The 21,468-nt window shown below is 37.6% G+C and overlaps 1 protein-coding gene and 1 long non-coding RNA gene across 52 annotated transcripts in view; one reads left to right on the top strand and one right to left on the bottom strand.

The window, feature by feature from the left end:
- LOC127841291 (uncharacterized) overlaps window positions 1-21,468 on the top strand; it is a 462,698-nt gene that overhangs the window by 333,102 nt on the left and 108,128 nt on the right. The window lies entirely within an intron of this gene.
- The window catches only part of LOC127841304 (uncharacterized), a 28,637-nt gene that overhangs the window by 5,993 nt on the left and 1,176 nt on the right, over window positions 1-21,468 (bottom strand). For 3 of the 50 annotated variants that reach the window (XR_008030848.1, XR_008030864.1, XR_008030880.1), the window contains exons 2-10: window positions 20,249-20,312; window positions 17,009-17,070; window positions 16,171-16,234; window positions 14,065-14,128; window positions 11,958-12,021; window positions 9,852-9,915; window positions 4,859-4,922; window positions 2,754-2,817; window positions 649-712 (exon numbers count right to left, since the gene is read on the bottom strand). This is a non-coding gene — a long non-coding RNA (uncharacterized LOC127841304). Of the gene's footprint in view, window positions 1-648; window positions 713-2,753; window positions 2,818-4,858; window positions 4,923-7,763; window positions 7,811-9,851; window positions 9,916-11,957; window positions 12,022-14,064; window positions 14,129-16,170; window positions 16,235-17,008; window positions 17,071-20,248; window positions 20,313-21,468 lie in introns of those variants that run through there. The other 47 variants (XR_008030863.1, XR_008030866.1, XR_008030865.1 and 44 more) reach the window with 46 other exon arrangements.

Genomic DNA, 21,468 nt, shown 5'->3' with positions numbered 1-21,468 from the left:
ATGTAGTAACAGGGGCAGAAAGGCAGCTCAGATCAATGCAGGCTTCCTGAAAGGGGTTTCTAGTACTTCTTTTGGGGACACAGCTTCCCGCAGAATTCTCAACACATCAAACATCATTGATCCATGTCACCTCTGTATGCAAAGACAAGCGAATAAAGTCAATACTGCCCTTAAATCACTGAATGAGAGAAGCATTTACCAAATAAAAAACAAAACTGGTTGCTGAAAGTGCCAAATTTTGTCAAAAAGATCCCTCTAATGTAAACGATGAAGGGGACACTCGCTACAACAATCCTATGTTTAAGTCGGACGCGACATCTTCTCAAGCCGGAACCATGACTGTAAGCATATTGTGAGAAAACAGTACCAAACACAAGCTAATTGTAGGGTAACAAGTAGCAAATCAACTCAGCTGTGCTGCATACATGCTCAGGAACAAGGATAAACATGTTGAGTGTCAACTTCTGCTGCCAACAGAGCAGGAGCTTTACGTGTCAGGACGCGGAATAATCGATACAAACTGCATGGGAATTGCACGACGGCAAGAGTTTGAGTGACCACAAAACTGATTAGGACAGTATTTCACACCTTAAGCATCATAAATATGCTTATTTGCCTGTGTACATGATAATAAATTAGTATTATTACCTGTTTTACCATCAACAACCCAATCCTCAAGTGGCCCTCGGCTTAGTCGCAGACATTCTTCTACCTGAAAAAGTCAAAATACCCAATAGAAATAGATATAAAATGAAGAAAAAAACATGCATTTATGTATTTTAAGTGTATTTCTATGAATAATATGAGGTGATAAAGCTTGTTATATGCATGATTGTACTAAATATGAAAGCTGGCTCAGTTAAGCATCTGTTGCACTGTCAAAACTGTAAAAATGTCCGCCATTCCATGTAGGTAAAATGGGGCTCTGTTTGAATGTTCATGCTTTACGCACAAGCTATTGTTGCGTTACTGGATTGCGGAGTCCTTGGCGTTGAATTCTGACTGCATGTAGCACAATAACGCTACACGGTCAACCAAAATGCCTTTGAATTTAAGTCGGAAAGCAATTAAGCCCTTATTTGGCTATACAAGGGTGGGGGGTCAACTTGAAAAACAACTATTCCAGGTCAAATAATCTGAATTCATGCATTTAATGCACTAATTTTCTTCTCTTTTGCTAAGAAATGACCAAAAATCAGCTTTCCCAGTCATATTTTGCACTTGCAGATGATATTACATTTTTTACCTAAAGCTAGTTTATAAAGGAAAAATATCTTCTGATTAAAATGTGTTTTTCTTGCATATTCTTATCTTCCTATTCATATTGCACACATGTAATAAGTTTGGCTGGATTATCTGTCCGTTTGGCCATTTTTTTTCATATTTTCACACGCAGGTGTTTTCGGTCCAAAGAAGGCCATTTTAGGCCTGTTAAAGCTGAAATGTCCCTTTAAGGTTTAAATGTGCTAAGTTCAATATCTGCAACAAAATACCAAAACAAACCAAATGGACATGCACGTGGGGCTTATGCGGGGTGGTGAAAGAATGAATTTGTTAGATATTTTCACTCTAAGCAATTTTGATAATGTCTTTTTTGTGTGTTTTTTTTTAAATCACCCCAAAAATGTCAATTTCAAAGCAAAGAAAATCCAATTTCATCCAAGACAATAAACAAATTAGTACAAATGAGAGATCAAAGATACTTTGAAGAGAAGAAATCAATAAGCTTCCAATAACTTGTTGTTTAGCACCAATAAAAGTGTGAAATCTTGAAACGCGCCTTGTCGCTCGGAGCCCATTTATTTGCCAGAGGCCAATGATATATCCTAGCATATAATGTCATGGGTGCCTTTAAACTGCAGCAGATGGTCAATATGCATTGCCAGCTCTCATTTAGAGGTTCAAGAGAATACAAAATTTCATATTTTGGGCACAAAATAAGTACTTTTGACTATTTTTATGGTGGCAATCTGGGTAAAAAATGGGGATTCAGAACCAAGCGAAAGAAAAAATGCTCATTTTGGGGGTATAAAATGGACGGAAAGGTTAAAATGAACAAGATACATATATGTAGGCAAGCATTTTAAGCTTAGAAATGAGGTTCCATGTAGTAACAGGGGCAGAAAGGCAGCTCAGATCAATGCAGGCTTCCTGAAAGGGGTTTCTAGTACTTCTTTTGGGGACACAGCTTCCCGCAGAATTCTCAACACATCAAACATCATTGATCCATGTCACCTCTGTATGCAAAGACAAGCGAATAAAGTCAATACTGCCCTTAAATCACTGAATGAGAGAAGCATTTACCAAATAAAAAACAAAACTGGTTGCTGAAAGTGCCAAATTTTGTCAAAAAGATCCCTCTAATGTAAACGATGAAGGGGACACTCGCTACAACAATCCTATGTTTAAGTCGGACGCGACATCTTCTCAAGCCGGAACCATGACTGTAAGCATATTGTGAGAAAACAGTACCAAACACAAGCTAATTGTAGGGTAACAAGTAGCAAATCAACTCAGCTGTGCTGCATACATGCTCAGGAACAAGGATAAACATGTTGAGTGTCAACTTCTGCTGCCAACAGAGCAGGAGCTTTACGTGTCAGGACGCGGAATAATCGATACAAACTGCATGGGAATTGCACGACGGCAAGAGTTTGAGTGACCACAAAACTGATTAGGACAGTATTTCACACCTTAAGCATCATAAATATGCTTATTTGCCTGTGTACATGATAATAAATTAGTATTATTACCTGTTTTACCATCAACAACCCAATCCTCAAGTGGCCCTCGGCTTAGTCGCAGACATTCTTCTACCTGAAAAAGTCAAAATACCCAATAGAAATAGATATAAAATGAAGAAAAAAACATGCATTTATGTATTTTAAGTGTATTTCTATGAATAATATGAGGTGATAAAGCTTGTTATATGCATGATTGTACTAAATATGAAAGCTGGCTCAGTTAAGCATCTGTTGCACTGTCAAAACTGTAAAAATGTCCGCCATTCCATGTAGGTAAAATGGGGCTCTGTTTGAATGTTCATGCTTTACGCACAAGCTATTGTTGCGTTACTGGATTGCGGAGTCCTTGGCGTTGAATTCTGACTGCATGTAGCACAATAACGCTACACGGTCAACCAAAATGCCTTTGAATTTAAGTCGGAAAGCAATTAAGCCCTTATTTGGCTATACAAGGGTGGGGGGTCAACTTGAAAAACAACTATTCCAGGTCAAATAATCTGAATTCATGCATTTAATGCACTAATTTTCTTCTCTTTTGCTAAGAAATGACCAAAAATCAGCTTTCCCAGTCATATTTTGCACTTGCAGATGATATTACATTTTTTACCTAAAGCTAGTTTATAAAGGAAAAATATCTTCTGATTAAAATGTGTTTTTCTTGCATATTCTTATCTTCCTATTCATATTGCACACATGTAATAAGTTTGGCTGGATTATCTGTCCGTTTGGCCATTTTTTTTCATATTTTCACACGCAGGTGTTTTCGGTCCAAAGAAGGCCATTTTAGGCCTGTTAAAGCTGAAATGTCCCTTTAAGGTTTAAATGTGCTAAGTTCAATATCTGCAACAAAATACCAAAACAAACCAAATGGACATGCACGTGGGGCTTATGCGGGGTGGTGAAAGAATGAATTTGTTAGATATTTTCACTCTAAGCAATTTTGATAATGTCTTTTTTGTGTGTTTTTTTTTAAATCACCCCAAAAATGTCAATTTCAAAGCAAAGAAAATCCAATTTCATCCAAGACAATAAACAAATTAGTACAAATGAGAGATCAAAGATACTTTGAAGAGAAGAAATCAATAAGCTTCCAATAACTTGTTGTTTAGCACCAATAAAAGTGTGAAATCTTGAAACGCGCCTTGTCGCTCGGAGCCCATTTATTTGCCAGAGGCCAATGATATATCCTAGCATATAATGTCATGGGTGCCTTTAAACTGCAGCAGATGGTCAATATGCATTGCCAGCTCTCATTTAGAGGTTCAAGAGAATACAAAATTTCATATTTTGGGCACAAAATAAGTACTTTTGACTATTTTTATGGTGGCAATCTGGGTAAAAAATGGGGATTCAGAACCAAGCGAAAGAAAAAATGCTCATTTTGGGGGTATAGAATGGACGGAAAGGTTAAAATGAACAAGATACATATATGTAGGCAAGCATTTTAAGCTTAGAAATGAGGTTCCATGTAGTAACAGGGGCAGAAAGGCAGCTCAGATCAATGCAGGCTTCCTGAAAGGGGTTTCTAGTACTTCTTTTGGGGACACAGCTTCCCGCAGAATTCTCAACACATCAAACATCATTGATCCATGTCACCTCTGTATGCAAAGACAAGCGAATAAAGTCAATACTGCCCTTAAATCACTGAATGAGAGAAGCATTTACCAAATAAAAAACAAAACTGGTTGCTGAAAGTGCCAAATTTTGTCAAAAAGATCCCTCTAATGTAAACGATGAAGGGGACACTCGCTACAACAATCCTATGTTTAAGTCGGACGCGACATCTTCTCAAGCCGGAACCATGACTGTAAGCATATTGTGAGAAAACAGTACCAAACACAAGCTAATTGTAGGGTAACAAGTAGCAAATCAACTCAGCTGTGCTGCATACATGCTCAGGAACAAGGATAAACATGTTGAGTGTCAACTTCTGCTGCCAACAGAGCAGGAGCTTTACGTGTCAGGACGCGGAATAATCGATACAAACTGCATGGGAATTGCACGACGGCAAGAGTTTGAGTGACCACAAAACTGATTAGGACAGTATTTCACACCTTAAGCATCATAAATATGCTTATTTGCCTGTGTACATGATAATAAATTAGTATTATTACCTGTTTTACCATCAACAACCCAATCCTCAAGTGGCCCTCGGCTTAGTCGCAGACATTCTTCTACCTGAAAAAGTCAAAATACCCAATAGAAATAGATATAAAATGAAGAAAAAAACATGCATTTATGTATTTTAAGTGTATTTCTATGAATAATATGAGGTGATAAAGCTTGTTATATGCATGATTGTACTAAATATGAAAGCTGGCTCAGTTAAGCATCTGTTGCACTGTCAAAACTGTAAAAATGTCCGCCATTCCATGTAGGTAAAATGGGGCTCTGTTTGAATGTTCATGCTTTACGCACAAGCTATTGTTGCGTTACTGGATTGCGGAGTCCTTGGCGTTGAATTCTGACTGCATGTAGCACAATAACGCTACACGGTCAACCAAAATGCCTTTGAATTTAAGTCGGAAAGCAATTAAGCCCTTATTTGGCTATACAAGGGTGGGGGGTCAACTTGAAAAACAACTATTCCAGGTCAAATAATCTGAATTCATGCATTTAATGCACTAATTTTCTTCTCTTTTGCTAAGAAATGACCAAAAATCAGCTTTCCCAGTCATATTTTGCACTTGCAGATGATATAACATTTTTTACCTAAAGCTAGTTTATAAAGGAAAAATATCTTCTGATTAAAATGTGTTTTTCTTGCATATTCTTATCTTCCTATTCATATTGCACACATGTAATAAGTTTGGCTGGATTATCTGTCCGTTTGGCCATTTTTTTTTCATATTTTCACACGCAGGTGTTTTCGGTCCAAAGAAGGCCATTTTAGGCCTGTTAAAGCTGAAATGTCCCTTTAAGGTTTAAATGTGCTAAGTTCAATATCTGCAACAAAATACCAAAACAAACCAAATGGACATGCACGTGGGGCTTATGCGGGGTGGTGAAAGAATGAATTTGTTAGATATTTTCACTCTAAGCAATTTTGATAATGTCTTTTTTGTGTGTTTTTTTTTAATCACCCCAAAAATGTCAATTTCAAAGCAAAGAAAATCCAATTTCATCCAAGACAATAAACAAATTAGTACAAATGAGAGATCAAAGATACTTTGAAGAGAAGAAATCAATAAGCTTCCAATAACTTGTTGTTTAGCACCAATAAAAGTGTGAAATCTTGAAACGCGCCTTGTCGCATGTAGCACAATATCGCTACACGGTCAACCAAAATGCCTTTGAATTTAAGTCGGAAAGCAATTAAGCCCTTATTTGGCTATACAAGGGTGGGGGGTCAACTTGAAAAACAACTATTCCAGGTCAAATAATCTGAATTCATGCATTTAATGCACTAATTTTCTTCTCTTTTGCTAAGAAATGACCAAAAATCAGCTTTCCCAGTCATATTTTGCACTTGCAGATGATATTACATTTTTTACCTAAAGCTAGTTTATAAAGGAAAAATATCTTCTGATTAAAATGTGTTTTTCTTGCATATTCTTATCTTCCTATTCCTATTGCACACATGTAATAAGTTTGGCTGGATTATCTGTCCGTTTGGCCATTTTTTTTCATATTTTCACACGCAGGTGTTTTCGGTCCAAAGAAGGCCATTTTAGGCCTGTTAAAGCTGAAATGTCCCTTTAAGGTTTAAATGTGCTAAGTTCAATATCTGCAACAAAATACCAAAACAAACCAAATGGACATGCACGTGGGGCTTATGCGGGGTGGTGAAAGAATGAATTTGTTAGATATTTTCACTCTAAGCAATTTTGATAATGTCTTTTTTGTGTGTTTTTTTTTAAATCACCCCAAAAATGTCAATTTCAAAGCAAAGAAAATCCAATTTCATCCAAGACAATAAACAAATTAGTACAAATGAGAGATCAAAGATACTTTGAAGAGAAGAAATCAATAAGCTTCCAATAACTTGTTGTTTAGCACCAATAAAAGTGTGAAATCTTGAAACGCGCCTTGTCGCTCGGAGCCCATTTATTTGCCAGAGGCCAATGATATATCCTAGCATATAATGTCATGGGTGCCTTTAAACTGCAGCAGATGGTCAATATGCATTGCCAGCTCTCATTTAGAGGTTCAAGAGAATACAAAATTTCATATTTTGGGCACAAAATAAGTACTTTTGACTATTTTTATGGTGGCAATCTGGGTAAAAAATGGGGATTCAGAACCAAGCGAAAGAAAAAAATGCTCATTTTGGGGGTATAGAATGGACGGAAAGGTTAAAATGAACAAGATACATATATGTAGGCAAGCATTTTAAGCTTAGAAATGAGGTTCCATGTAGTAACAGGGGCAGAAAGGCAGCTCAGATCAATGCAGGCTTCCTGAAAGGGGTTTCTAGTACTTCTTTTGGGGACACAGCTTCCCGCAGAATTCTCAACACATCAAACATCATTGATCCATGTCACCTCTGTATGCAAAGACAAGCGAATAAAGTCAATACTGCCCTTAAATCACTGAATGAGAGAAGCATTTACCAAATAAAAAACAAAACTGGTTGCTGAAAGTGCCAAATTTTGTCAAAAAGATCCCTCTAATGTAAACGATGAAGGGGACACTCGCTACAACAATCCTATGTTTAAGTCGGACGCGACATCTTCTCAAGCCGGAACCATGACTGTAAGCATATTGTGAGAAAACAGTACCAAACACAAGCTAATTGTAGGGTAACAAGTAGCAAATCAACTCAGCTGTGCTGCATACATGCTCAGGAACAAGGATAAACATGTTGAGTGTCAACTTCTGCTGCCAACAGAGCAGGAGCTTTACGTGTCAGGACGCGGAATAATCGATACAAACTGCATGGGAATTGCACGACGGCAAGAGTTTGAGTGACCACAAAACTGATTAGGACAGTATTTCACACCTTAAGCATCATAAATATGCTTATTTGCCTGTGTACATGATAATAAATTAGTATTATTACCTGTTTTACCATCAACAACCCAATCCTCAAGTGGTCCTCGGCTTAGTCGCAGACATTCTTCTACCTGAAAAAGTCAAAATACCCAATAGAAATAGATATAAAATGAAGAAAAAAACATGCATTTATGTATTTTAAGTGTATTTCTATGAATAATATGAGGTGATAAAGCTTGTTATATGCATGATTGTACTAAATATGAAAGCTGGCTCAGTTAAGCATCTGTTGCACTGTCAAAACTGTAAAAATGTCCGCCATTCCATGTAGGTAAAATGGGGCTCTGTTTGAATGTTCATGCTTTACGCACAAGCTATTGTTGCGTTACTGGATTGCGGAGTCCTTGGTGTTGAATTCTGACTACATGTAGCACAATAACGCTACACGGTCAACCAAAATGCCTTTGAATTTAAGTCGGAAAGCAATTAAGCCCTTATTTGGCTATACAAGGGTGGGGGGTCAACTTGAAAAACAACTATTCCAGGTCAAATAATCTGAATTCATGCATTTAATGCACTAATTTTCTTCTCTTTTGCTAAGAAATGACCAAAAATCAGCTTTCCCAGTCATATTTTGCACTTGCAGATGATATTACATTTTTTACCTAAAGCTAGTTTATAAAGGAAAAATATCTTCTGATTAAAATGTGTTTTTCTTGCATATTCTTATCTTCCTATTCATATTGCACACATGTAATAAGTTTGGCTGGATTATCTGTCCGTTTGGCCATTTTTTTTCATATTTTCACACGCAGGTGTTTTCGGTCCAAAGAAGGCCATTTTAGGCCTGTTAAAGCTGAAATGTCCCTTTAAGGTTTAAATGTGCTAAGTTCAATATCTGCAACAAAATACCAAAACAAACCAAATGGACATGCACGTGGGGCTTATGCGGGGTGGTGAAAGAATGAATTTCTTAGATATTTTCACTCTAAGCAATTTTGATAATGTCTTTTGTGTGTGTTTTTTTTTAAATCACCCCAAAAATGTCAATTTCAAAGCAAAGAAAATCCAATTTCATCCAAGACAATAAACAAATTAGTACAAATGAGAGATCAAAGATACTTTGAAGAGAAGAAATCAATAAGCTTCCAATAACTTGTTGTTTAGCACCAATAAAAGTGTGAAATCTTGAAACGCGCCTTGTCGCTCGGAGCCCATTTATTTGCCAGAGGCCAATGATATATCCTAGCATATAATGTCATGGGTGCCTTTAAACTGCAGCAGATGGTCAATATGCATTGCCAGCTCTCATTTAGAGGTTCAAGAGAATACAAAATTTCATATTTTGGGCACAAAATAAGTACTTTTGACTATTTTTATGGTGGCAATCTGGGTAAAAAATGGGGATTCAGAACCAAGCGAAAGAAAAAATGCTCATTTTGGGGGTATAGAATGGACGGAAAGGTTAAAATGAACAAGATACATATATGTAGGCAAGCATTTTAAGCTTAGAAATGAGGTTCCATGTAGTAACAGGGGCAGAAAGGCAGCTCAGCTCAATGCAGGCTTCCTGAAAGGGGTTTCTAGTACTTCTTTTGGGGACACAGCTTCCCGCAGAATTCTCAACACATCAAACATCATTGATCCATGTCACCTCTGTATGCAAAGACAAGCGAATAAAGTCAATACTGCCCTTAAATCACTGAATGAGAGAAGCATTTACCAAATAAAAAACAAAACTGGTTGCTGAAAGTGCCAAATTTTGTCAAAAAGATCCCTCTAATGTAAACGATGAAGGGGACACTCGCTACAACAATCCTATGTTTAAGTCGGACGCGACATCTTCTCAAGCCGGAACCATGACTGTAAGCATATTGTGAGAAAACAGTACCAAACACAAGCTAATTGTAGGGTAACAAGTAGCAAATCAACTCAGCTGTGCTGCATACATGCTCAGGAACAAGGATAAACATGTTGAGTGTCAACTTCTGCTGCCAACAGAGCAGGAGCTTTACGTGTCAGGACGCGGAATAATCGATACAAACTGCATGGGAATTGCACGACGGCAAGAGTTTGAGTGACCACAAAACTGATTAGGACAGTATTTCACACCTTAAGCATCATAAATATGCTTATTTGCCTGTGTACATGATAATAAATTAGTATTATTACCTGTTTTACCATCAACAACCCAATCCTCAAGTGGCCCTCGGCTTAGTCGCAGACATTCTTCTACCTGAAAAAGTCAAAATACCCAATAGAAATAGATATAAAATGAAGAAAAAAAACATGCATTTATGTATTTTAAGTGTATTTCTATGAATAATATGAGGTGATAAAGCTTGTTATATGCATGATTGTACTAAATATGAAAGCTGGCTCAGTTAAGCATCTGTTGCACTGTCAAAACTGTAAAAATGTCCGCCATTCCATGTAGGTAAAATGGGGCTCTGTTTGAATGTTCATGCTTTACGCACAAGCTATTGTTGCGTTACTGGATTGCGGAGTCCTTGGCGTTGAATTCTGACTGCATGTAGCACAATAACGCTACACGGTCAACCAAAATGCCTTTGAATTTAAGTCAGGAAAGCAATTAAGCCCTTATTTGGCTATACAAGGGTGGGGGGTCAACTTGAAAAACAACTATTCCAGGTCAAATAATCTGAATTCATGCATTTAATGCACTAATTTTCTTCTCTTTTGCTAAGAAATGACCAAAAATCAGCTTTCCCAGTCATATTTTGCACTTGCAGATGATATTACATTTTTTACCTAAAGCTAGTTTATAAAGGAAAAATATCTTCTGATTAAAATGTGTTTTTCTTGCATATTCTTATCTTCCTATTCATATTGCACACATGTAATAAGTTTGGCTGGATTATCTGTCCGTTTGGCCATTTTTTTTCATATTTTCACACGCAGGTGTTTTCGGTCCAAAGAAGGCCATTTTAGGCCTGTTAAAGCTGAAATGTCCCTTTAAGGTTTAAATGTGCTAAGTTCAATATCTGCAACAAAATACCAAAACAAACCAAATGGACATGCACGTGGGGCTTATGCGGGGTGATGAAAGAATGAATTTGTTAGATATTTTCACTCTAAGCAATTTTGATAATGTCTTTTTTGTGTGTTTTTTTTAAATCATCCCAAAAATGTCAATTTCAAAGCAAAGAAAATCCAATTTCATCCAAGACAATAAACAAATTAGTACAAATGAGAGATCAAAGATACTTTGAAGAGAAGAAATCAATAAGCTTCCAATAACTTGTTGTTTAGCACCAATAAAAGTGTGAAATCTTGAAACGCGCCTTGTCGCTCGGAGCCCATTTATTTGCCAGAGGCCAATGATATATCCTAGCATATAATGTCATGGGTGCCTTTAAACTGCAGCAGATGGTCAATATGCATTGCCAGCTCTCATTTAGAGGTTCAAGAGAATACAAAATTTCATATTTTGGGCACAAAATAAGTACTTTTGACTATTTTTATGGTGGCAATCTGGGTAAAAAATGGGGATTCAGAACCAAGCGAAAGAAAAAATGCTCATTTTGGGGGTATAGAATGGACGGAAAGGTTAAAATGAACAAGATACATATATGTAGGCAAGCATTTTAAGCTTAGAAATGAGGTTCCATGTAGTAACAGGGGCAGAAAGGCAGCTCAGATCAATGCAGGCTTCCTGAAAGGGGTTTCTAGTACTTCTTTTGGGGACACAGCTTCCCGCAGAATTCTCAACACATCAAACATCATTGATCCATGTCACCTCTGTATGCAAAGACAAGCGAATAAAGTCAATACTGCCCTTAAATCACTGAATGAGAGAAGCATTTACCAAATAAAAAACAAAACTGGTTGCTGAAAGTGCCAAATTTTGTCAAAAAGATCCCTCTAATGTAAACGATGAAGGGGACACTCGCTACAACAATCCTATGTTTAAGTCGGACGCGACATCTTCTCAAGCCGGAACCATGACTGTAAGCATATTGTGAGAAAACAGTACCAAACACAAGCTAATTGTAGGGTAACAAGTAGCAAATCAACTCAGCTGTGCTGCATACATGCTCAGGAACAAGGATAAACATGTTGAGTGTCAACTTCTGCTGCCAACAGAGCAGGAGCTTTACGTGTCAGGACGCGGAATAATCGATACAAACTGCATGGGAATTGCACGACGGCAAGAGTTTGAGTGACCACAAAACTGATTAGGACAGTATTTCACACCTTAAGCATCATAAATATGCTTATTTGCCTGTGTACATGATAATAAATTAGTATTATTACCTGTTTTACCATCAACAACCCAATCCTCAAGTGGCCCTCGGCTTAGTCGCAGACATTCTTCTACCTGAAAAAGTCAAAATACCCAATAGAAATAGATATAAAATGAAGAAAAAAACATGCATTTATGTATTTTAAGTGTATTTCTATGAATAATATGAGGTGATAAAGCTTGTTCTTTGCATGATTGTACTAAATATGAAAGCTGGCTCAGTTAAGCATCTGTTGCACTGTCAAAACTGTAAAAATGTCCGCCATTCCATGTAGGTAAAATGGGGCTCTGTTTGAATGTTCATGCTTTACGCACAAGCTATTGTTGCGTTACTGGATTGCGGAGTCCTTGGCGTTGAATTCTGACTGCATGTAGCACAATAACGCTACACGGTCAACCAAAATGCCTTTGAATTTAAGTCGGAAAGCAATTAAGCCCTTATTTGGCTATACAAGGGTGGGGGGCCAACTTGAAAAACAACTATTCCAGGTCAAATAATCTGAATTCATGCATTTAATGCACTAATTTTCTTCTCTTTTGCTAAGAAATGACCAAAAATCAGCTTTCCCAGTCATATTTTGCACTTGCAGATGATATTACATTTTTTACCTAAAGCTAGTTTATAAAGGAAAAATATCTTCTGATTAAAATGTGTTTTTCTTGCATATTCTTATCTTCCTATTCATATTGCACACATGTAATAAGTTTGGCTGGATTATCTGTCCGTTTGGCCATTTTTTTGCATATTTTCACACGCAGGTGTTTTCGGTCCAAAGAAGGCCATTTTAGGCCTGTTAAAGCTGAAATGTCCCTTTAAGGTTTAAATGTGCTAAGTTCAATATCTGCAACAAAATACCAAAACAAACCAAATGGACATGCACGTGGGGCTTATGCGGGGTGGTGAAAGAATGAATTTGTTAGATATTTTCACTCTAAGCAATTTTGATAATGTCTTTTTTGTGTGTTTTTTTTTTAAATCACCACAAAAATGTCAATTTCAAAGCAAAGAAAATCCAATTTCATCCAAGACAATAAACAAATTAGTACAAATGAGAGATCAAAGATACTTTGAAGAGAAGAAATCAATAAGCTTCCAATAACTTGTTGTTTAGCACCAATAAAAGTGTGAAATCTTGAAACGCGCCTTGTCGCTCGGAGCCCATTTATTTGCCAGAGGCCAATGATATATCCTAGCATATAATGTCATGGGTGCCTTTAAACTGCAGCAGATGGTCAATATGCATTGCCAGCTCTCATTTAGAGGTTCAAGAGAATACAAAATTTCATATTTTGGGCACAAAATAAGTACTTTTGACTATTTTTATGGTGGCAATCTGGGTAAAAAATGGGGATTCAGAACCAAGCGAAAGAAAAAAATGCTCATTTTGGGGGTATAGAATGGACGGAAAGGTTAAAATGAACAAGATACATATATGTAGGCAAGCATTTTAAGCTTAGAAATGAGGTTCCATGTAGTAACAGGGGCAGAAAGGCAGCTCAGCTCAATGCAGGCTTCCTGAAAGGGGTTTCTAGTACTTCTTTTGGGGACACAGCTTCCCGCAGAATTCTCAACACATCAAACATCATTGATCCATGTCACCTCTGTATGCAAAGACAAGCGAATAAAGTCAATACTGCCCTTAAATCACTGAATGAGAGAAGCATTTACCAAATAAAAAACAAAACTGGTTGCTGAAAGTGCCAAATTTTGTCAAAAAGATCCCTCTAATGTAAACGATGAAGGGGACACTCGCTACAACAATCCTATGTTTAAGTCGGACGCGACATCTTCTCAAGCCGGAACCATGACTGTAAGCATATTGTGAGAAAACAGTACCAAACACAAGCTAATTGTAGGGTAACAAGTAGCAAATCAACTCAGCTGTGCTGCATACATGCTCAGGAACAAGGATAAACATGTTGAGTGTCAACTTCTGCTGCCAACAGAGCAGGAGATTTACGTGTCAGGACGCGGAATAATCGATACAAACTGCATGGGAATTGCACGACGGCAAGAGTTTGAGTGACCACAAAACTGATGAGGACAGTATTTCACACCTTAAGCATCATAAATATGCTTATTTGCCTGTGTACATGATAATAAATTAGTATTATTACCTGTTTTACCATCAACAACCCAATCCTCAAGTGGCCCTCGGCTTAGTCGCAGACATTCTTCTACCTGAAAAAGTCAAAATATCCAATAGAAATAGATATAAAATGAAGAAAAAAACATGCATTTATGTATTTTAAGTGTATTTCTATGAATAATATGAGGTGATAAAGCTTGTTATATGCATGATTGTACTAAATATGAAAGCTGGCTCAGTTAAGCATCTGTTGCACTGTCAAAACTGTAAAAATGTCCGCCATTCCATGTAGGTAAAATGGGGCTCTGTTTGAATGTTCATGCTTTACGCACAAGCTATTGTTGCGTTACTGGATTGCGGAGTCCTTGGCGTTGAATTCTGACTGCATGTAGCACAATAACGCTACACGGTCAACCAAAATGCCTTTGAATTTAAGTCGGAAAGCAATTAAGCCCTTATTTGGCTATACAAGGGTGGGGGGTCAACTTGAAAAACAACTATTCCAGGTCAAATAATCTGAATTCATGCATTTAATGCACTAATTTTCTTCTCTTTTGCTAAGAAATGACCAAAAATCAGCTTTCCCAGTCATATTTTGCACTTGCAGATGATATTACATTTTTTACCTAAAGCTAGTTTATAAAGGAAAAATATCTTCTGATTAAAATGTGTTTTTCTTGCATATTCTTATCTTCCTATTCATATTGCACACATGTAATAAGTTTGGCTGGATTATCTGTCCGTTTGGCCATTTTTTTTTCATATTTTCACACGCAGGTGTTTTCGGTCCAAAGAAGGCCATTTTAGGCCTGTTAAAGCTGAAATGTCCCTTTAAGGTTTAAATGTGCTAAGTTCAATATCTGCAACAAAATACCAAAACAAACAAAATGGACATGCACGTGGGGCTTATGCGGGGTGGTGAAAGAATGAATTTGTTAGATATTTTCACTCTAAGCAATTTTGATAATGTCTTTTTTGTGTGTTTTTTTTTAAATCACCCCAAAAATGTCAATTTCAAAGCAAAGAAAATCCAATTTCATCCAAGACAATAAACAAATTAGTACAAATGAGAGATCAAAGAAACTTTGAAGAGAAGAAATCAATAAGCTTCCAATAACTTGTTGTTTAGCACCAATAAAAGTGTGAAATCTTGAAACGCGCCTTGTCGCTCGGAGCCCATTTATTTGCCAGAGGCCAATGATATATCCTAGCATATAATGTCATGGGTGCCTTTAAACTGCAGCAGATGGTCAATATGCATTGCCAGCTCTCATTTAGAGGTTCAAGAGAATACAAAATTTCATATTTTGGGCACAAAATAAGTACTTTTGACTATTTTTATGGTGGCAATCTGGGTAAAAAATGGGGATTCAGAACCAAGCGAAAGAAAAAATGCTCATTTTGGGGGTATAGAATGGACGGAAAGGTTAAAATGAACAAGATACATATATGTAGGCAAGCATTTTAAGCTTAGAAATGAGGTTCCATGTAGTAACAGGGGCAGAAAGGCAGCTCAGATCAATGCAGGCTTCCTGAAAGGGGTTTCTAGTACTTCTTTTGGGGACACAGCTTCCCACAGAATTCTCAACACATCAAACATCATTGATCCATGTCACCTCTGTATGCAAAGACAAGCGAATAAAGTCAATACTGCCCTTAAATCACTGAATGATAGAAGCATTTACCAAATAAAAAACAAAACTGGTTGCTGAAAGTGCCAAATTTTGTCAAAAAGATCCCTCTAATGTAAACGATGAAGGGGACACTCGCTACAACAATCCTATGTTTAAGTCGGACGCGACATCTTCTCAAGCCGGAACCATGACTGTAAGCATATTGTGAGAAAACAGTACCAAACACAAGCTAATTGTAGGGTAACAAGTAGCAAATCAACTCAGCTGTGCTGCATACATGCTCAGGAACAAGGATAAACATGTTGAGTGTCAACTTCTGCTGCCAACAGAGCAGGAGCTTTACGTGTCAGGACGCGGAATAATCGATACAAACTGCATGGAAATTGCACGACGGCAAGAGTTTGAGTGACCACAAAACTGATTAGGACAGTTTTTCACACCTTAAGCATCATAAATATGCTTATTTGCCTGTGTACATGATAATAAATTAGTATTATTACCTGTTTTACCATCAACAACCCAATCCTCAAGTGGCCCTCGGCTTAGTCGCAGACATTCTTCTACCTGAAAAAGTCAAAATACCCAATAGAAATAGATATAAAATGAAGAAAAAAACATGCATTTATGTATTTTAAGTGTATTTCTATGAATAATATGAGGTGATAAAGCTTGTTATATGCATGATTGTACTAAATATGAAAGCTGGCTCAGTAAAGCATCTGTTGCACTGTCAAAACTGTAAAAATGTCCGCCATTCCATGTAGGTAAAATGGGGCTCTGTTTGAATGTTCATGCTTTACGCACAAGCTATTGTTGTGTTACTGGATTGCGGAGTCCTTGGCGTTGAATTCTGACTGCATGTAGCACAATAACGCTACACGGTCAACCAAAATGACTTTGAATTTAAGTCGGAAAGCAATTAAGCCCTTGTTTGGCTATACAAGGGTGGGGGGTCAACTTGAAAAACAACTATTCCAGGTCAAATAATCTGAATTCATGCATTTAATGCACTAATTTTCTTCTCTTTTGCTAAGAAATGACCAAAAATCAGCTTTCCCAGTCATATTTTGCACTTGCAGATGATATTACATTTTTTACCTAATGCTAGTTTAGGTTACAATATAGTAAAAGATTTCCTACACAAATTCAATGTAAATGCAATAACTTTAACGAAAAATAAAGTCAAACTTTTGCGCATAGAGACCCTCATAACCATACCTTTTCTCGAAGAGCATTCCAAGCCGAATTGATTTAAGCAATAAAAAAGATAGGTCACGCGACATGTAAGAAAGAACTCGCCACGAATCAAAAGTCACTGTTTTACGGCCATCTATTTACCGGCTTCTATCCAGTTCATGAGGGTTTCCCGCCATCTGTCAAAGTCTTATGTAGTCTCCAATCTTCAGATAAAAGGGTGAATTTCTAGTAAACAACAATGTTTTCCCTGCCACATGCACACAGAAATATACTAAAATAAAGTCATGGCAAGTGACCCTACAGAGAACCGTGTCTTCAAATAAATGATGTTCATGTTTTTAGAGAGTATAGCATTGCACTCCAAAAAGATTTAGTATATTGTAACCTAAAGGAAAAATATCTTCTGATTAAAATGTGTTTTTATCCCCACGCTTTTTGAAAAAAAGGTGGGGATATTGTGGTTATCTCCGCCGTCCGTCCGTCCGTCCGTCCGTCCGTCCGTCCGTCTGTCTGTCCGTCCGTCCTGGCCACTATCTCCTCCTACACTAAAAGCACTAGAACCTTGAAACTTACACACATGGTAGCTATGAGCATATGTGCGACCCTGCACTATTTGGAATTTTGATCTGACCCCTGGGTCAAAAGTTATAGGGGTTGGGGTGGGGCCGCGTCAGAAATTATCACTCATTTTTTTAGGTTATTTTACATTTACTTCTTTATTTCTACACTGATTCACTTCAAATTGATACTGGACCTCTCTTATGACAATACGGTCAATCTCAACCATCCATGGCCCCATTCCCAACCCTGGGGCGCCCCGCCCACATAGGCCACACCCACCAAAAATTTCCATTTACTATATTTTTTTCATTTCTACACGGATTCACTTCAAATTGATACTGAACTTTTGTTATGACATTAGGGTCAATCTCAACTATGCATGGCCCCAATCCCAACCCTGGGGCGCACGCCCACATAGGCCACACCCACCAAAAAATTCCATTTACTATATTTTTTTCATTTCTACACGGATTCACTTCAAATTGATACTGAACTTCTCTTATGACATTAGGGTCAATCTCAACTATGCATGGCCCCATAACCAACCCTGGGGCCCCGCCCACATAGACCACACCCACCCAAAATTGCCTTTACTATAATTTCTTCATTTCTACACCGATTCACTTCAAATTGATATTGAAATTCTCTTATGACAATACAGTCAATCTCAACTATGCATGGCCCCATTACCAACCCTGGAGCGCCCCGCCCACATAGACCACACCCACCCAAAATTGCCTTTTACTATAATTTCTTCATTTCTACACCGATTCACTTCAAATGTATACTGAACCTCTCTTATGACAATACGGTCAATTTCAACTATGCATGGCCCCATTACCAACCCTGGGGCCCCGCCCACATAGACCACACCCGCCCAAAATTGCCTTTTACTATAATTTCTTCATTTCTACACCGATTCACTTCAAATGTATACTGAACCTCTCTTATGACAATACGGTCAATCTCAACTATGCATGGCCCCATTACCAACCCTGGGGCCCCGCCCACATAGACCACACCCGCCCAAAATTGCCTTTTACTATAATTTCTTCATTTCTACACCGATTCACTTCAAATTGATACTGAACTTCTCTAATGACAATACGGTCAATCTCAACTATGCATGGCACAATTACCAACCCTGGGGCGCCCTGCCCACATATGTCACACCCACCCAAAATTGCCTTTTACTATAACTTCTTCATTTCTACACCAATTCACTTCTAATTGATGATGAACTTCTCTTATGACAATACGGTCAATCTCAGCTATGCATGGCCCCATTACCAACCCTGGGGCACACCTAGGTCAAACATTCGGCGTGGGGATACGCGTCGGCCTCTGCCGCGCCATTTCTAGTTCTTGCATATTCTTATCTTCCTATTCATATTGCACACATGTAATAATTTGGCTGGATTATCTGTCCGTTTGGCCATTTTTTTTCATATTTTCACACGCAGGTGTTTTCGGTCCAAAGAAGGCCATTTTAGGCCTGTTAAAGCTGAAATGTCCCTTTAAGGTTTAAATGTGCTAAGTTCAATATCTGCAACAAAATACCAAAACAAACCAAATGGACATGCACGTGGGGCTTATGCGGGGTGGTGAAAGAATGAATTTCTTAGATATTTTCACTCTAAGCAATTTTGATAATGTCTTTTTTGTGTGTTTTTTTTTAAATCACCCCAAAAATGTCAATTTCAAAGCAAAGAAAATCCAATTTCATCCAAGACAATAAACAAATTAGTACAAATGAGAGATCAAAGATACTTTGAAGAGAAGAAATCAATAAGCTTCCAATAACTTGTTGTTTAGCACCAATAAAAGTGTGAAATCTTGAAACGCGCCTTGTCGCTCGGAGCCCATTTATTTGCCAGAGGCCAATGATATATCCTAGCATATAATGTCATGGGTGCCTTTAAACTGCAGCAGATGGTCAATATGCATTGCCAGCTCTCATTTAGAGGTTCAAGAGAATACAAAATTTCATATTTTGGGCACAAAATAAGTACTTTTGACTATTTTTATGGTGGCAATCTGGGTAAAAAATGGGGATTCAGAACCAAGCGAAAGAAAAAATGCTCATTTTGGGGGTATAGAATGGACGGAAAGGTTAAAATGAACAAGATACATATATGTAGGCAAGCATTTTAAGCTTAGAAATGAGGTTCCATGTAGTAACAGGGGCAGAAAGGCAGCTCAGATCAATGCAGGCTTCCTGAAAGGGGTTTCTAGTACTTCTTTTGGGGACACAGCTTCCCGCAGAATTCTCAACACATCAAACATCATTGATCCATGTCACCTCTGTATGCAAAGACAAGCGAATAAAGTCAATACTGCCCTTAAATCACTGAATGAGAGAAGCATTTACCAAATAAAAAACAAAACTGGTTGCTGAAAGTGCCAAATTTTGTCAAAAAGATCCCTCTAATGTAAACGATGAAGGGGACACTCGCTACAACAATCCTATGTTTAAGTCGGACGCGACATCTTCTCAAGCCGGAACCATGACTGTAAGCATATTGTGAGAAAACAGTACCAAACACAAGCTAATTGTAGGGTAACAAGTAGCAAATCAACTCAGCTGTGCTGCATACATGCTCAGGAACAAGGATAAACATGTTGAGTGTCAACTTCTGCTGCCAACAGAGCAGGAGCTTTACGTGTCAGGACGCGGAATAATCGATACAAACTGCATGGGAATTGCACGACGGCAAGAGTTTGAGTGACCACAAAACTGATTAGGACAGTATTTCACACCTTAAGCATCATAAATATGCTTATTTGCCTGTGTACATGATAATAAATTAGTATTATTACCTGTTTTACCATCAACAACCCAATCCTCAAGTGGCCCTCGGCTTAGTCGCAGACATTCTTCTACCTGAAAAAGTCAAAATACCCAATAGAAATAGATATAAAATGAAGAAAAAAACATGCATTTATGTATTTTAAGTGTATTTCTATGAATAATATGAGGTGATAAAGCTTGTTATATGCATGATTGTACTAAATATGAAAGCTGGCTCAGTTAAGCATCTGTTGCACTGTCAAAACTGTAAAAATGTCCGCCATTCCATGTAGGTAAAATGGGGCTCTGTTTGAATGTTCATGCTTTACGCACAAGCTATTGTTGCGTTACTGGATTGCGGAGTCCTTGGCGTTTAATTCTGACTGCATGTAGCACAATAACGCTACACGGTCAACCAAAATGCCTTTGAATTTAAGTCGGAAAGCAATTAAGCCCTTATTTGGCTATACAAGGGTGGGGGGTCAACTTGAAAAACAACTATTCCAGGTCAAATAATCTGAATTCATGCATTTAATGCACTAATTTTCTTCTCTTTTGCTAAGAAATGACCAAAAATCAGCTTTCCCAGTCATATTTTGCACTTGCAGATGATATTACATTTTTTACCTAAAGCTAGTTTATAAAGGAAAAATATCTTCTGATTAAAATGTGTTTTTCTTGCATATTCTTATCTTCCTATTCATATTGCACACATGTAATAAGTTTGGCTGGATTATCTGTCCGTTTGGCCATTTTTTTTCATATTTTCACACGCAGGTGTTTCGGGCCAAAGAAGGCCATTTTAGGCCTGTTAAAGCTGAAATGTCCCTTTAAGGTTTAAATGTGCTAAGTTCAATATCTGCAACAAAATACCAAAACAAACCAAATGGACATGCACGTGGGGCTTATGCGGGGTGGTGAAAGAATGAATTTGTTAGATATTTTCACTCTAAGCAATTTTTATAATGTCTTTTTTGTGAGTTTTTTTTTAAATCACCCCAAAAATGTCAATTTCAAAGCAAAGAAAATCCAATTTCATCCAAGACAATAAACAAATTAGTACAAATGAGAGATCAAAGATACTTTGAAGAGAAGAAATCAATAAGCTTCCAATAACTTGTTGTTTAGCACCAATAAAAGTGTGAAATCTTGAAACGTGCCTTGTCGCTCGGAGCCCATTTATTTGCCAGAGGCCAATGATATATCCTAGCATATAATGTCATGGGTGCCTTTAAACTGCAGCAGATGG

This window comes from Dreissena polymorpha, chromosome 8 (genome assembly GCF_020536995.1).
Source record: "Dreissena polymorpha isolate Duluth1 chromosome 8, UMN_Dpol_1.0, whole genome shotgun sequence".
Taxonomy (NCBI): domain Eukaryota; kingdom Metazoa; phylum Mollusca; class Bivalvia; order Myida; family Dreissenidae; genus Dreissena; species Dreissena polymorpha.
The sequence above is the reverse complement of the archived record's forward strand: the minus strand, read 5'-3'. Positions and strand labels throughout refer to the sequence as shown.